Raw genomic sequence first — 15,801 nt, 5'->3', positions numbered from 1 at the left:
TTACCACGCATGTACCACACACTTAGTATGGTTGCAAAAACATTTCTCTTTCATTTCTTCCTCTCTTCTGACCTCTGGTCTGCTGGCTTGTCTCTCTATCCCATGCACTCCTTTCCATTTATTCCTGCCCTGGAGGGCCTTGTCTTGACCAGCCAAAGCATCTGCCTCTGAGAAAGACAGACCACCTCATTCTCTGAAAGAAACTGAGTTAGGGTGGCGATATCGGAAGAACAAGGACATTTATCATAAAAAACACTAACTTTTGTTCTCTGAAATTGGGAGGATCCATAAATTTGTTAAAAGGATGGGCATGCAGTTTTGCAAACATGGTATACACACACTGTACCATTATTCACACTTCACACACAGCAGAATCTGTCCACATCTGAATATACTGTTTCAGTGCCCACTAGTGTTGCAGTGTTTCTGAACCACATAGCAGCCCTTCTGCCATGCTAAGAATAGTGTTTTAGTGCATGACATTCTACCTGTTTTTGTGTTATTGACACTACAGCTAGACAATCTTCCATAGAGTAGCGAATAACTAAACAGCTCATTTTCCTTAATATTGTTTGTAGTGCAGTTGCAGAATATTTCCATGCACTTTATAAAATAAGCAAATAAACACGCGTACACATACATACCTACATATATATATATATATATATATATATATATATATATATGTATATATATATATGGGTCCCTTTCGCATAGTCGACATTCATATGGCTGAAACCATATGATCGACATTTGAAATTTCGACCATGGGGAACCAGCATCTCCCTACAGTGTGGAATGGAAAGATTTCCACTTCCGCACTGTAGTGCGATCTCGGAGTTGGTATATTTAAGTTCCGGGGGGTGCAAAGCTCCTCTGCTAGCAGCATTAAGGTAAGTTTTTTTTGTTTTTTATGTTCTACTTGGTCTCGGCGATATGAATTTCGACATTATGAAATGTCGACCATCTCAAGTAGACCTATATATATATATATATATATATATATATATATATATATATATATGTGTGTGTGTGTGTGTGTGCGTGGTTTCTAAATTTTGAACTTTCACAAGTTTGAATATCTTATGATCGAGACAGTAAGATCAAACTTGTAAAAGTTTGAAATTAAAAAATAAATAAATAAATAAAAACAATGTTTTTTTTTATTTTTTTGCAGGGGGGTAAACTAAGGTAGTGGCCGACCAGCACGCATGCGACCTGCTCTGCTTTGGGATCCTCGGCAAGAAAGACTGATGTAATGGTGTCGGCTGCCTGTTTTTATACCCCTGACGACCTGACATCAGTCCTGGAGCGACAGCAACTGACATAGAAATACTAAGTCTCTGGTATTCGAGCCTACTGAGGGCTACCTGCAGGCAGATAACCCAAGTGTGATGGCTGCAACAGTGAATACACTCGAACATCTACATTTATGGTAAGTGTACACAACTGTACTTTTTCCACTCCACTGATTTCTCCATAATTTGGGGATTCATTGCTGTGGTGTTATCAGAGTTAGATTTTCTACACTAAATCCTTCACTTCACAGGTGACTCTTAACCTCAGTTTCTGTTTCTTTAACTTCTCCATTACTAATCCTCTTTTGTACTTTTTCTCTTATTATTTATTGTAAAATGTTCCATATCCGGATGCCTTTGCCTGTATTTTTCTTCAGATATCTTTACTGCTGCACTTTTGGTATGGATTAGTTTTGCTTTCTCCTTTGCATAAATATTGCATCATATTAAATCTCTTTTTCTTCCCCATGACCATATTTTTTCTTCAGATGTCTCCTGCTCCTCCTATTTCTCCTTTCCTGGAAGACATGTTGTTCTACCATGCTGCAATATAGCCTGTGTTAGACTTTCTACACTAAATCCTTCACTATGCATGTATTCTATAACTTCAGCTTCTATTTTTTTAACTTCTACTTTGGTAATCTTCTGTTTTACACTCCCTCTTTATGATCTTATTTTTTGTATTGTAAAATTGTTCATATCTGGATGCATTTACCTGTATTGCTCTTACAATATCTTTGGGGCTGCTTTTTTGTATCAATTAATTTGGCTTTTTCCTTTGCGTAAATATTGCAATATATCAGATCAATTTTTCTTTCTTTCTCATGTCCATATTTCTTTTTTTATAACTTTTCAAAAATCTCTAGATTTTGTCCTGTATATTTTCACACTTCCTGAATTGCTTCTTTTTTCCAAATGGCCCAAGGTTTCTTGGTCTATATAATGTTTTTTCATAAATCTGTTGTATTAATGAACACAAATTTGCATTTGAAGATTTTGACAGAATTTCTTGTGCAAGTAATTTTCTTTCTTCTAAATTTCTCTGCATCTTTTTGTATATCTTCTGTCTAGAAATTCTGGGCTTCTTGCAGAATAGTAACAGTACTTAATTTCTTTATCCTTGGCAGTCCACTCTGTCATCTTTATGGCCTTTTTTTGGTCTGTCAGTTTTTGATTTTGTGGACTACTACTTCCTTCTACATCAGGGGTCCATCCTCCCCCTAAGCCTGACCTAGCTTCATTACAGGAATGTTTCCATGTCTTGAGGATTTTACAATGTCATTTTTTTCCAGTTCTGGCACCAGTGCACCTACCAGGATTGGACACTTTTTTATCTTTGTGTACCCTGCTATCTTTTTTTTATTTTCTAACCTACTTCTGTCTGTGATATATGCTATATAAACTACAGTCTATATATCAGTGCCATCTTGGTGAGATTTTGTGAAAAACCGGGCCACCTCATCAAGGTACTCAACAAGAGTTGAGGATGAATTCAGTTCAAGCAATACTGCTCTCCTTTTCTTAATGATTTATCATCTCTTCCATTGGGATCTATAAACATTTGTTTCCTGTGTGTATTTAGTGGTATTGTTTATAATGAAATCTATTCTGAAGAAGTCCCAGATTTAGTAGGGGCAAAAGCACTAAATTTGATTAAAAATATTCCTGGTTTTGAGTGCTACAATGTGGCATTTCTTTGGTTCTTAGTTGGTGTGTGCACTACTGTGATTTGTAGGTTAAAATAAGAGTCATGTTAGTTGCATTTTTCAATTTTTCGGTAACCATAGGACAGTACTTGTTGTAGAACAAAGTAATACTGATTGCATTTGGATGCAAAAGTAAGACCACTCTTTGCAGATGGTGATCAGCTGAAAATGTGGATTACTTTGCCAAAGGAAGTAGTAAGGTAGAAGACCTTGCCAGAGGTTTGGGACTACTGGGATTTTCATCTTGGTGGATTAAGAGCTATAATGATGAGCTCTATAAGGAATGGGAGGTAATACAGCAGAGGGCAGGATCTCTGAATGGGTAATAAAACAAGGTGTTTCTAGAAGTATGGGGTAAGGTAAATAATGGAAGGAAGCCAGGATGTATGAAGTGGGTGATTAAGGGCGAAAGAGGAAATAATCAGAAATGTGACATGAATGGGGATGATAGTAAAAAAGTGGAAGCAAGGATGAAAGCAATGCATGAGGTCAAAAAGACAAAAGGAGACATGAAAACATTCATACAGTTAGAGTAGAAAGTGGCAAAAAGAAATGTTTTAACCAAGTCTTGGTTTAGGAAGGTGAGGGGGTTATGGCTGTTTTGCTTCTAGATGAGAGAGATTCTATGTGGGTAAGGGAAAAGGTACAAGTCTTTGTAGTTTATAAGATGATATCAATTGCATACAAAAAGAGATGGGTTCTGACTTTGAAAGGAAATGAGTACGTAATGGGGGTGGACAGATGGATAAGAATGTTTTAAGGGAAGGCACTCTAAGAGTGTTAGTGTCACTTGGGGAAGATTCATTTTAAAAATCTGATGACATTCATCCCAAAGTGTTTCAGGAAATGCTGGTCATTTTGTGAGAAATTTGCTTGAGGCTATTAAGTTCACCTGTGAGTACTAGTGAAATAATTTAAGATTGGAGGAAAGTGATGATAATGCCTCTATACAAAGGAGGTATAAGATGAGTCATGGAGTTGCATTCCTAGTAAGGCTGAGTAAGTACAGGAAAATGTGTTGAAAGAGCCTGATTAAGGCTGATTGAATATTTAGAAGTTAATGGTCTCGTGAATATGAATGTGTATGATTTCAGAAATGAGAGTCAAATAATGCATCTTCATTTTTATGATTGTGTGTACTCAGAGTTGGATATTTAAGAGCTTGTGGATTATGTACTACATCGGACTGATGGCTAAAAGAAACAACATGTATAGCTGCCCTTTCTGCATTCAACATTCCATTTCCTGTCCATCCCTCCCGATCACCAGCTGTGCCATTCCTCTTGAATACTTCCATAGCTTCCCTCACCATCACCCATTCCATTAGTTCAATCCTTGGGTTCACGTCCCTCTTTAAAACTAAAGTGCTTTAGCTGACCCAGTGAAAAGTTATTCCTAACAACAACCTATCTATGACATCTCCTTCTCCATCTTTCCTGTTGAGAGGAATGACTTCACATTTCCTTGACATGATCTTGTGCACCATTTTGTGCCCCACATCATCTGTTACGGATTCTGTTAGGTTGAGCTCCATTTGCTGTAGCCTGTATTCAAATCCATCTCCTATTCTACACAGTTCTGATGGCTGGCCTAGCTAGGGCCTGTAAGAGAGGAAGCATTACATTTTTCCTTCTGTTCTCTATCCTCCCCAGGGGATACAACCCAGCATTCTGTTTATTGCTGCCACAGCTCTCTTGCTCTACTGAAGTGGATGTGGTACCTCTTGATTTTAGTAATGCATTTGGTGTGGTCATCCACAGCATAGTATGAAAAAACTTAATAGGTGTTTGAGTGGGATCATGGATGATTAGGTGGTTGTAGTGTTAGCTGGTGGAGATGGTGTAGAGGCTGATGGTCAGTGCTGAGTTTTTAGGGACTCAACAGATGTCACTAGCAGACTCAAGAGTCTGTCTTGGTCTCATTACTTTTAAGTGTATATTTGTCTGGTATTTCACACAGGATAGAGGATAAGATTGACTTATCTGCAAATGATACAAATACAAGAGTAAGACGTAGGGGTTGGAGGTGATAGTCTAGGGAGAAGTTTGTTTAGATTAGGAAAATGGACTCAACAGTCACAACTGAGCTATACTGGTAATTTGTAGGGTATTGTATTAAAGGCCATGTTTCTGGAAGCAATATGCAGGTTTGGGAGGCTAGGATAAGTAGTCAAGACCGGAAGTAAAAATGTGTGTTTGCGATCACATCGACTTTAGAACACCAGGAGCTTTGTAAATTGCTGGTGGCTAGGAGTAATAAGATTTTACACTGTACTATCAATGTCCTTGAGTGGCCAAACTGAAGAAAGCTAAGTTGGTAATGCCACTCTACTGTCCCTAGTAACACTGTGCTTAGAGAATTGTATGTATTTCTAGTGGTCCTTTAGAGAAAGAGGAAGAGAAATGTGTTTAGTGAAGGATATTGAAAATGATGTGATTAATGGAAAGACTAAGCCATCTGAAAAGATCAAATAGGTTAGGGTTGTGGTCAGTGGCCAACATGAACTTGAGATATCATGTTTATGTAAGTTAAGGAACAGAAAGATTATTTAGAAGAAATGACCAAGGAGAAGAGGAGAGGGCATATGTGGCAAGTGGTATGAGCTAGATTCAGACGTGGATATAGAAAGTATTTTTCTGTAGAAGAATGTCAGTGGTAACCAAAATTATTTAATAGTTGAGATGGTGGTGGAAGAAACAAAAATTAATTTCAGTCATCTTGGCAGAGGTGATGGAAGGGACGTAAGGCTAAGAGAAGAGATTTCCAGTTTGCTGTTTGTTGCAGCATCTAGAAAGACTGGATGGATTAATGATCTTAACTGCCATTTGTATATTGATGTGTGCTCATATCATGTAGTTCCTTCTCACTACCTAGACACCATTTTCATTTCTAAGAACATTTTTTTTGTGCGTGGTATTTTGCTGTCTGTTTATATGGATACAGAATGTTTATTCGTTGAGCCTGTTGATTAAAAAGAACTTCATTATCAATTTTATCAAATTCCTTTTGAGTGGTATATTACAACTCACAGTATATTTTATTCTGAGGTCATCAAACAGTGGGGTAAGGAAGTTTGTCCCTCTCCCCATTGTTGTGTAGTCTCAGAGTTGGCATGTTTAAGTAGCAGGGGCTGTGGTTGATGCAGGGGGGAATGGGAGGTTGCCCTTTCCACAAAAATATTACCTTTTCTGTTTGTGTACTTTATTTGTTTTGACTATATATGTGGTTGATGTATTTTCACCATATTTTTAGTTTCACTGATGTGAGTTTGTGATAAAAGGTAATAGCCTTTATCCATCCCAGTGTGCAGCTTTTTGAAACAAGGTTAGAACCACCTTTTGATCCATTTTCTAATCTATTTCCATCAGTTTATCATCAAAGGATATGATAACCTATCACAACAAGCAGAGATCATAGTGATTAAAATGTGTTTACCACAATCTCAGCTGACATAGTCTAACTACATCTCCCTGTTTCCATTTAAAGTACAATGCCATGCTGTTATGCCGAGTTTTTTATTTTTTTCTCTCTAGCCTGCATTTTTTCAGCTGTCCCATTGAAGGGTAAAGCACACAATGAAAACAAACGTAGGCTGGCTCATACTTTTCCTACAAGCTGCTTATTCAGCTCTATAAATCTCTTATCTACCCCAAGGAATGCCACCATTCATTACTTATTTGTCTTTCCTGGCCACTATCCAAACTTCGGTCTTCTGCTGTATGGGCAGACACCCTCCTTCCCTCAGTAACCTGATTCCTTTTAATTCTGTAATGCTACATTCAGTTTGAACAGAAAGTCAAACACAGCCCAGTTTTATTTGAGCATGCTCACTGTGAGCCATGTGACATCTTGCTTTTCACACTGAAGCAATAATGAGTGTTGGAAAATGTCAGTGCTTAAAACAGTTGCCATTCATGTTGTGAATGTTAAAAAGCAAAACACATTCTGTGTAGTGAATACCTGACATTTGCTTAAATATTTTCCTTGCGTACAAATACTTGGACTTTACTTAAAGATTGTTTCCCTTTTAACCTTGTTAGAGGTTGTGGTATACAGAAACACGGCATTGTTGACTGAAGAGTTTGGTCACATTTGTTTATCCTGTATTATGCTTGTTTTACCATGTAGCTGTAAGCATATCCATTACTTCCACATAATCTGCTGCAGTGGGATATCCATTGATGTTAATGTGGTATCCAGGATTTTAAGCAGCCATTTCACAAGTCTATATAATATACCCATGTTAATATATATAGCATCTCAGAAGGACTTCACTTTATTTTTATAAGTGTTCAAAATGTTATTGTGCCATTAAAGAAAATGCTGTTGTGTAGTATAACATACAATTAGCAGTGAGATTTTGCTGTTTATAAATATCCCATTGTCAGTAATGTGTTATGGAATGGGTCAGTGTAAAAGATTTACCCAGATTTCCGCTACAAAACATTGTGTAACACAGTGGAGTACAAGCTAACATTTTGCTGTGTTATATACCAGCTTGCTCCCAGTTCTTAACTGGAGGGGACAGGGTCACAGAGTGCAGATGTTAGCTACACACATTAACTTTGTGGTGATCAGACTGATGTAATGTTAGCAGTGCTGTTGCAGCCTGTTTCTTTGTTCATCGTGTGGAAATATTGTTCCTAGTGTTGGGGGGGTTTGCACCTCATGGCATTTCCTCTTTCCCTAATACCACCTCACTGCTGCATGTTTTTTTGAAAGGGGTGTGTTCCCGGACAAACAACAGTAGAACTTGAAGGTAGGAGGGGGAATCTTCTGGACAGTTTCAACATCAGATGAAATATAAAGATGCCCCTAAGGACATTGAGTAGTGAAACTTGAACAGGAGGGTTGAAGGAAGTTCCCAAAGACACCAAATAGAAGGAAGTTCCCCAAGACACCAAATAAGGTATTATATATTAAGAAAGGTGAGAAACAATACCCAAAATATAAGTATTATCTTACACGTTTGGAAGCTGAGAAGAGAATACCTTGGTAGCAGATGTTGTAACACAATAGTGAACATGAATAAGACCCTAAACATTTACATACCTTGTACAGGGGATATGTTGCTTTGTATATCACTGACAGTAACAGTATCACATTAATGCTTCTTGTATATCACTATGCAGTGATGATGACCTGTAACATTAAGGCCCTTTTTAAGTTGACATTACACACCAGCGTTGTTGCTTCACAGTAAGACGCTGTCCAGTTCGATTCTGAGCTAGAGCGTCTTCTGCGTGGAGACATGCATGAATGGGCGTACCTTTGTTGAAGGTTGAAGGTTGTGCGTCAGGGCTGGCAACTCGGCACGTAAAAATCTACTGCCAATCATTAGCGGACCGGAGTTCCACTGTGGTGACCCCTAACCAGGAAAAGCCGAAAGACGCAACAACAACAACCTATCTTTGTTTTGCAGTGTTTGTTTGCTTTTATTGTGTTAGCATTCTGTCAGCCACATCAAGATAGAAATGTTGAATTGTTCAGCAGTAAATGTACAGTCTTTTTTCTTGAACTGCAGCAGTCTTGTGCCTGGTCCTGCCTTTGGTTAATTTGAGCACCCCTTTCAAGCATTAAACTCTCATTTGTGTAGCTTTTTATAAATAACCTTCACCTATTTGTCTTTCACATTTTCTGTATTTATGGACACACATACACTCCTGTTTAGAATGTCAGAACATCAATTTATAGTGCTTTCCTGTGTATATCTTAGAAAAATTGTTTGCAGACTGCTATGCCAATTCCCCCAAAGCTATTTGTCTTATTTTACATTCTGTTTTTAGTTTTGCAGTTTGTGCATGTTCAGATCATTTAGCTGAGCTTGCTCCTGGGTCATTTATTTTGCACTTTGATTCACCCTGGTTGCTTTCTTCTTTACTATTTCCATGTCATGAAAAAGCGAATACAACAGTAAAGCTAATACATTCATAACCAAGGCTATAGCTTTTTATGATAAACATGTTAAATGTCAGGAACACAGATATGATGAGGAAAAGTGACTGAAGGAAAAATAAAGTAGAGGTAGAGGATTACCGTGAATGGAGAGGTGGGCAATGAAGGCATGACCACTCTTGGGGATAAAAATGCCCTACTTTGGAGGATTACCATGAATGGACATGTGACAAATCGAAATGCTGCCAGCCCAGCTAGCTGGAATTTTGTAAATAATCATATGTCATGTGTGAATATAAACATGATTCATATTCTTGTCTTACAAATGTAAGAGAACTATATGTTATGTGTATATTAAACTACTGGTGCAGAAGTGTGTATTGAACAGGGTTGGTACAGTACTGAGCTTCAAGGATGTGTCCATAATGTACTCTATTGAAAAAGAACATAAATGTATATAAACTATATACCTGTGCAAATGTACGTTTTAATAGTAGAAGCTGGAACATGCAGACTTAACTTGCAAAACATCAAGAAAATAAGTTGAAATTAAAGTGTTTGACGATTGTGTTATTTCTCAGTTTCAGTTTAACAGCAGACACAATATCTGGAGCTTAGAAGTTTGTGTATTGTCTTGAAACAGAAGTAATTATTAGGTTTCAAATATAAAAGCATTTTACTGTTTTACGACTTCCAAGTTCTGCAAACTTCTGAGAGAGATGTACTTCTCACACAGAGATGTTAAAATGTTATTAGTTTATGTTTCGGCCTGGGATCTGAAGTCAGGTGAGAAAAAGTGATGTCATCCAGGCTAACCCAGCAGTAATGTCTGATACTAATTTAAGAACTCTCTCAGAGACAGACTGTGCATTTTGTATCTTGTCTTGGACCTGGAAACATCCACTCAGCTCTTCTGCCTGCGTGTTGTCTGTAAGTAAGACTTAGGGCACAGTATCTCTCTTAGATATAGATAGGACTATAGTAAAGATTAGTTTAGATGTTTTCTATATTTATTTAAGACTGTCTTGCAATGTTGTTTTAATATATTTCCTGAGATTTTGAACTCTGAAGACTCTGTGTTTGTTTTCTGAGTATTTTCTTTTTCTTTTATTATTTATTATTAAATATATTTAAACATATCTTTGTGGCTGATATTTGTGAGACATATTTAAGCCCTTAGAGTGCTTGCATATGTATTTGGTGACACTGTACAGGCCACTCCTAAATAGTCTTGCAAGTCTTGGTCAAAACTACCATTTGGATTAATAGTAACATTACACAGTAGGATTGGACACCCTTTGTAAGGACCTTATAGTAGTTGATAAGTAAGGGTAGTTGGTGGCACCTGTTACTACCTTATAGTCTGGGCAGAAGGGGGCATAGCTAGTAAACATGCGCCAGCTGTCCCAAGGTGTATATGTGTGTTTGTATATAAATCAAATCTCAAAGTGTGTGTGTATGTCAGCTACTTGCGTAGGGACACAAATAACTGTTTGGACAGAGATTGTGTTGGTGTTCTTAGCTTGGCCACTCAGCTGAGATCTCAACCCTATAGCTGGGGAGTCTTACCGGGAATCTGGAGAAAGAGGGAGGAACCAGCCCCAGACTTACTGTAATCTCTGTATGCTCTTAAGGGAAATTGTACTTTACTTTGTATGTACTTCTCATCCTCACATTGCGTACATCCCTCCCTGTTGCCAGTGGTGAGGATTGAGGCTCCTTGATTACTGGACCAGTGCAGGGATGTCACATATTAATTGGTTGGCATTGGATATCCACATCACATATTAATTGGTTGACAGTGGTGAGTTATCCACATCGCATATTAATTGGCTTGTAGTGGTGTGGCTACTGAACTTGTGTAGCCTGTGTACAGTGGTCACTGAAGGTGTTTGTACTCTCAGTTAGCCACAAGGTGAACATTCAGAGTTCATATCACAATTGTTTATTTTTTTTTGTTAGCTTAGTTAGTCAGGGAGAGCAGCAAGCATGTCAGCAGAGGAGTATGGGAAGCTGACAAGGAGCCAGTTGGCTGAAATGTGCCAGGCTGAAGGACTGGTGCATGCCAACCTGACTGAAGCAGACATGATTGCAGCCTTAGTCACAGCTACATCACAGAACAGCAACCAGGAGGATAATTAGACTGGTCTTGGAGATGTACAACTCCCAGAAAATGGACAGCTCATCCTTTCCACAGAGAACTTAAAAATCCATCTGGAGTTAAAGAGACTTGAGCTGGAGGCCAAGCGTTTGTAAATACAAGCAGCAGAGAAACTGAAACATCTTGAGGCTGAGGAAAATGAGAAACTGCAATGGCTGGAGGCTGAGGAGAATGAGAGACAGAGGCAACATGAAAAGGAGATGCTGACTATTTGCCAGAGTCATGGAGGTAATGGGGAAGGGAGTAACCGAACCCCAGAAGCAACAAAGGTCAATAAATTTTATGATAGTTTCATTCATATGTTGGAAAGGGTATGTAAACAGTATAATGTTGACAAAGGGCTCTGAGTATGGTTCCTGACACCCTTACTCCATGGTAAAGCTGTAACTGTTATTTCTAAACTGTCTGATACTGATTGTTTAAATTATAATATTGTAAAAAAACTGTTTGCTAGAATGTTTTAAGTTAACACCTGAAGCTTATAGGAAAAAGTTTTGTGAGCCCCTTTCCCCCTTTGGGAAAAACAAAGTACCCACAAATTATCACATAGACAGCAACCCACTGAGTACGGAAAAAGTAATCAGAGACCTAGGGGCCCAAGTCGACAGTGACCTCTCATTTGACACGCACGTTGCCAAAGTGGTTAGAAAAACATTCTACCTTGCACACCTCATCATGAAGGGATTCACATCCAGATCCAAGTATGTCATTGTACCCCTATATTCCTCCCTCATCAGACCCATGATTGAGTACAATGCCCCATTTGGTATGTACCTCACCCGGCATTTGCAACAGCTGGAGAGACCACAAAAGTACCTCACCAAGAGGATCAAGGGTCTCCAACATATGTCTTATTCTGCCAGACTAAAGAAACTTCAGCTCTATTCAGTAGCATACCGCCTGCTCAGAGGTGATCTCTGCCTGATGTACAAGGCCATGTCCAATCAGGATCTGATGGACATGCTCCACCTCAAAAAATCCAAATCCATCAGGACCACGAGAGCTAAAGACTTAAACCTCGGCACAAGTATGAATAGGACATGCTGGAGGGATAGATTCGTAACCCAAAGGCTTCCCATGCTTTGGAACAAGATCCCAGTTCGTATTAGGCAGAGCCCCTCACTGACTCTCTTCAAGAGAAATCTTGATGAGTGGATGGGAGATCGTAAGTTTACCCCAGGGGTCACATCTGTGTCACTGCTAGACAGGGGCACAGTAAACTAATTCTATTATATAAGGGGACCTTCATTGTGTCACTACTAGACAGAGGCACAGTATTCTAAATTTATTCTGTACATTTTTGTACCATTTCATGGGGTGGCAAAAGCCACATCACTATGGCTAGGCTTACAAATGCCCCAGGGTAGATAGCCTAGTACTATACTATGAAACTATGAGCATAGACGCAAGGCAAATGAAAGTGTGTGTGAATATATTGCTGAACTAAGCACTTCTTTTCATAGGTGGGTGGGTAAGTGGATGTCAGGTCACCACTTCTGAAGGGCTGGCAGACCTTTTGTTGAGGGAAAAAGCCCTTAGCACTTTGCCTAAGGACATGCGAATCTGGTTAGCTGATAGATAATGCAGTACTGGCAAGGAATTGGGGAAGAAGGGAGACCTATACCTAGCAAGCAGGGCATCAAAGCACAGGAAAGGGACACCCAGTGCTGCTCATGGGTTTAAGGGAACCCATGGTGGGCAGCCAGACTGCCCCAACAGAGTCCGCCAGTAGCAGAGGAAGCCACTAGTCCAGGTACATGTCAAGGACCAAGGGTTAAATGTTTTATATTTAACCAGTGGGTCCATGTAACATATATAAAGGTGGGACAACCAGTTAACAGGAATGACAAAATGCCAGCAGTAAGTTGTCTCCAGACAACAAGGGTACCAAACTACCAGAAGAGGTTGTATCCTGTCTTAGTAAATGGGAAAGAGATTATTACTAAGAGAGACACAGCCACTGACCTGACCATTGTGAAGCCTGCAATGGTTATAAAGGAGCACTACTTGCTTGGGCAGTCTACTCCAGTCAGAGTTTTTGGAGGGACTCCATTCCAAATACCTTTGGCTAGGGTTCACCTTGACTGGGAGGGTGGAAAAGGAAGCCAGCAAGTAGGTGTGTTTGAGGAGATCCCTGCAGATGTCCTGATAGGGAATGGTTTTGATAATGCTGTACCATCTGTGCATGCAGTTACATGCAGTCAGGCTTGGAGACAAGCATGTGGGTCTGGTAGCCTGGGGGAGACCCAGACAGACCACACACTTGCAGCCAGGACTGGTTAGGCGGTTACTTCAGGGAGGCTGCTATCCTGTAGCAGTGAGACTGAAGGTAAGCCACAGCTGCTTGTGGGTACTGATATTCCCTTGGACAGAGTGACTTCAAGGGCAGAGATGAGTAGTAATAGTACCCAGGCTGACAGTGAGGCACTGCTGTCAGAGGATGCCAGACTTTCTGTGGAAGGGAAGCTGGTAAGGGTTACTAAGGGATAGTTGAGACAGGCTTAGCTCTCAGACTCTACATTGCAAGGCCTGAGGGAGGTAGTTAGTGAGGCATCAGATCCTCAAGGGAAGGGGGAATCTGTATACTGGGACAAAGGGTTACTGTATAGAGAGTAGACCCCTGAGGGAGAGCTAGAGAGTGAGAGAATACAGCAGTTGGTAGTGTTCCGAGCCTACCGTCTGGCACATGTTCTTCATGTTTCACTGTTGCAGTCACTGACTAACAAAGTCTTGGGTCCTGCTTCAGTTGCTGTCCCTTCTTCCATGACATCAGGTCATCAGGGGTATAAAACATGCAGCCGACGCCATTACATCAGTCTTTCTTGCCGTGCAGTGCCCGAAGCAGAAGCAGTTCGCAAGTGCTGGTTGGCTGACTCCTGAAATTTTTGTTTTTGAGTTTCAGAACTGAAGTCTTCAACTAAAGCTAAGTACCCCATTGGGGAAACTTTTTCTTGCTCCTTATCGATGTCAGTAAATGTTAATAATTGCATTACTTGTGGAAAGCAAATACCTCACAAAGATTTTAATTTGTACTGTATTCCTTGCCTAGGCCCTGACCACGAAGTACCTTGCTGTTGGTTTTGTGCTTTATTTAATCAGTGCACTATACATCGTCGGTATATTTTCGCCTCTAAATATTTTGGTTGTCGGTTTAATTATCCAGAAATGTCGTCAGTTAGCCATCTGACTATCGGGATTGTGAAAAACTCAAAGATAAAGACAGAGACAGGCTGCCAAGGCCCAAAGCTGCCAATGACGCTTCACCTAAGCCAGTTGCTTTCGCAGCCCCTGATACCAGCTACTTCTGACTCACAGGCCTCTACTGAGACCCATTCAGAGTCCGGTATACCACAAGATGTTTCAACTGTGGAACCTGCGGATGTCTCTACCTTGGATGGGTCCCAAGCCGCTTCTGAAGGTGTATTCAGGCCTATGGACTTGCATATTAAACCAACGCCTCCTTCTTCATTTAGGCAAAAATCTCGAACCATGCCTAAGAAACCAACGCCCAGGCCGCATGCTCAGGCCTCTATGCCTAAAAAACAAATGATAAGAATGGCTGAAGATCTTATAACTCTAATCACGGGAAGCCAAACTCCCCCTTCTAAGAGACCTAGGACTGAAGTTGTTTATGAATCTTCTGACCAGGATTCTGATTTTTCTGATTCTACTGATGATCTGGATTTGCCTGGATTCTGATTTTTCTGATTCTTCTGATGATCTGAATTTATCCTTATCTACTTATGAGGATTCTGATGCAAATGACTCTTTTCCCTTTGCTTCCCCTCCAGAGGATTTTTCTTTTGGTGAGACCTTACATACTCTAAAGGAGCATTTCCACTGGGAAAGCCAGAATTTTTCTGTTTCAAAAAAGGCTTAGAGATTTCTTACTCCTGCCTCAGCATAGGCCTTTAGCTATACCTCCTGTACTAGACATTGTTGATGATGCCTTTTCAGAATCTAGTTTGGCCCCTGATTTTTTGCCTCCTGCTCCCAGAAAACCTGACAGATACTACAGGGTTCCTGATTCACAAAAGTTTCTTTTTAAAAATCCTATTGCGGATCCAGAAACTATTTTACAGGGATCCAAGGGCATTAAGGCTTCTGCTGCTAAAAATCCTACCCCCTCTGATAGAGACTCCAGGGCGATGGATAGATGGGGTAAGAAGGTTTACGCCTCTGCAACCTTGGCCATTAGGGCTTTAAACTGCCAGTTTCATATGTTAAAGTAGCAACAACATGTTATGAAATTGCTTAAAAAGAAAATGATGTTGATTCCTGACTGTGCTGAATATAAAGAATTACAGGATTTAATGCATTCTGCTGAACAGGTTGGAAAACATACTTTGCAATGTGGATTTGATTCATTAGGGGCCTCTTGCAGGGCTGCTGTTACTGGGTCTGTGCTCAGAAGGCATGCTTGGCTTAAGGAGCAATCTTTGCCTGATCATGTTAAAGCTAAATTGTTGGATGCTCCCTTAAATCAGGACCGCCTGTTTGGCAACAAGGCTGAGGAAATTCTTAAAAAGATGGAAGATAAAGCTAAATCTATGAAAACTGTTAAAGATTTCTTACAAGTTCAGCCTCCTAGATTTAGTAGGCACTGGCCCTCTAAAAATTGGGCCTTTCCAGCCCCTTCCAGGTCTTCTCAAGTCAAACCCAGAAACAGCAGATACCCCAGGTTTCAGTCCCAAGGGACACACAAGACTAAGCAGTGAGGGGTTTCTGCACCCAAATCTGG

This window comes from Protopterus annectens, chromosome 7.part0 (assembly GCF_019279795.1).
Source record: "Protopterus annectens isolate FY-2018-M chromosome 7.part0, PAN1.0, whole genome shotgun sequence".
Lineage (NCBI taxonomy): Eukaryota > Metazoa > Chordata > Ceratodontiformes > Protopteridae > Protopterus > Protopterus annectens.
Note: the sequence above shows the minus strand (reverse complement) of the source record.